Here is a 2,347-nt window from a genome sequence, read left to right on the forward strand (position 1 = left end):
CCCACCAAACAGTGTATAAGGATTCCCTTTTCTCCACATCTTAGCCAGCATTCATTATTGCCTGTCTTTTGAATAAAAGCCATTTTAACTGGAGTAAGATAATATCTCATTATAGTTTTAATTTTCATTTATCTGATGATCAATGATGTTGAACGTCTTTTTATATATCTGTTTGCTATTTGTATGTATTCCTTTGAGAAATGTATATTCAAATATTTTGCCCATTTTTAACCAAATTATTATATTTTTTTCTATGGAGTTGTGTGAGCTTCTTATATATTCTTGTCTCTTGTCCTATGAATAGTTTGCAAATATTCTGTCTCATTTTTTAGGTTTTTCCTTTACTTTGTTGATTATGACCTTTTCCATGAAGAATTTTTTTTGACTGTTTGTGATCCCATTTGTCCATTTTTGCTTTGGTTTCCTGTATTTGTGGGATATTACTCAAGAAATCCTTGCCCAGTTTAATGTTCTGAAGAGTTTCCCCATATTCTTTTAGTAGTTTAAGAGTGTGAGGTCTTAGATTTAAGTCTTTAATTTGTTTTTATTTGATTTTTGTATACGATGTGAGATAGGGAACTAGTTTTATTATTTTGCATATTCATATCCAGTTTTCTCAGCACAACTGATTGAAAAGACAGTCTATTCCCCAATGTATGTTTTTAGAACCTTTGTCAAAAATGACTTCACTGTACTTGCAGGGATTTGTCTGTGGGTTCTTTAATATATTTCAGTAGTGTATGTGTCTGTTTTTATGCCAGTACCATGTTATTTTGGTTACTGTAGCTCTGCAGTATAATTTGAAGTCAGGTAACGTGATTCCACCAGTTTTGTTCTTTTTGCTTGGGATAGCTTTGGCTATTCTGGGTCTTTTGTGGTATTGTATATATTTTAGGATTGTTTTTTTCTATTTCAATAAAAAATGTCATTGGTATTTTGATAGGGAATGCATTTAATCAGTAGATGGCTTTGAGTAGTATAGACATTTTAAATATATTGATTCTTCCAATCCATGAACATGAAATATCTTTCCATTTCTTGTGTCCTCTTCAATTTCTTGCATCAATATTTTATAGTTTTTATTATACAAATCTTTCATTTTTAGCTTAAGTTAAACCCTAGGTATTTAATATTATTTGTAGTGATTTTAAACAGGATGACTTTCATGATTTCTTTTTCAGATCATTCACCATTGGCATACAGAAATGCTACCGATATTTGCGTGTTGATTATGTGTCCTGCAACTATACCAAATTTGTTTGCCAGTTCTAACAGTATTTTGCCATAGTCTTTAGGTATTTCCAAATATAAGATCACATCATCTGCAAATAAGGATAGTGTGACTACTTTCTTTCAAATTTGGATGACTTTTATTTTGTTCTCTGTCCTGATTTCTCTAGCTAGGACTTCCAGTACAATGTTGTCTAACAATGGTGAGAGTGAGCATCCTTGTTATGTTACTGACCTTAGAAAAAAATTCTTTCATTTTTTAAGTGAATTAAAAAGTTTATTAGCCATAGAAAAAAACTGATTCCTCAAAATCAATTATTGATAAATCCCCTGTAAAAGAGCAAGCTTACAGAAAATTTCTCTCATGAACAGGATAGTCACTATACTTTTGGTCCAAGAAATGTTGGGTTTTTTCCTCCTTCTTCAGATGACAGATGGATGTAACTGAATCTACGAACGAGTGTACTTGCCCCAAATGTGCAACATAAATACAGAAGCGATGAACAGAAGACTCATAACCAATACTGGAACAGGGCCAACTTTGAGCCCAGGTGAATCTTCTGTGTAGAATCGCCACATACCCCCGGTGCCTGCTGAGGTCGTGCGGCCTGCACTCCTTGTCCCACAGCTGGCATTTTTCCTCTGCCGGACAGTGGATCCCGCCGCCCGGGCGGCCACGGCTTTGCTGGGAGAGAGCCCTGAGGATCCCACGTTAGTACCACTGGGGGTCGGACCAGGCATGCTGGAGATACCGGTAGCAAGCAGCTGACCTCATTTTTTTAACATTCAGTATGATACTAGCTGTCGCTCTGTTGTATATGTCTTTTCCTGGGTTGAGGTATGGTCCTTATTTACCCAGTTTTTTGAGGGTTCTTATCATGAAGGGATATTACATTTTATCAAATGCTTTTTCAGCATCAAATGAAAGGATCACATGGTTTTTGTCCTTCATTCTGTTGATACGATGTGCCACATTGTTTGATTTGCATATGTTCAACCAACCTTGTATACCAGGGATAAACCAACTTGGTCATGAGAAATGATATTTGTAATGTGTTGTTGAATTCAATTTGCTAGTATTTTGTTGAGGATTTTTGCACCAATGTTTATCAGGGAT

At 35.2% G+C, this 2,347-nt stretch overlaps 1 non-coding gene across 1 annotated transcript; it reads right to left on the reverse strand.

The window, feature by feature from the left end:
- Positions 1–1,485: 1,485 nt before the first annotated feature.
- Positions 1,486–1,993, reverse strand: LOC102117361 (protein transport protein Sec61 subunit beta). The gene has a single exon (XR_006695380.3). It is a non-coding gene; the product is annotated as a protein transport protein Sec61 subunit beta (transcript).
- Between the last annotated feature and the right edge of the window lie 354 nt (positions 1,994–2,347).

Source organism: Macaca fascicularis, chromosome X (assembly GCF_037993035.2).
Source record: "Macaca fascicularis isolate 582-1 chromosome X, T2T-MFA8v1.1".
Lineage (NCBI taxonomy): Eukaryota > Metazoa > Chordata > Mammalia > Primates > Cercopithecidae > Macaca > Macaca fascicularis.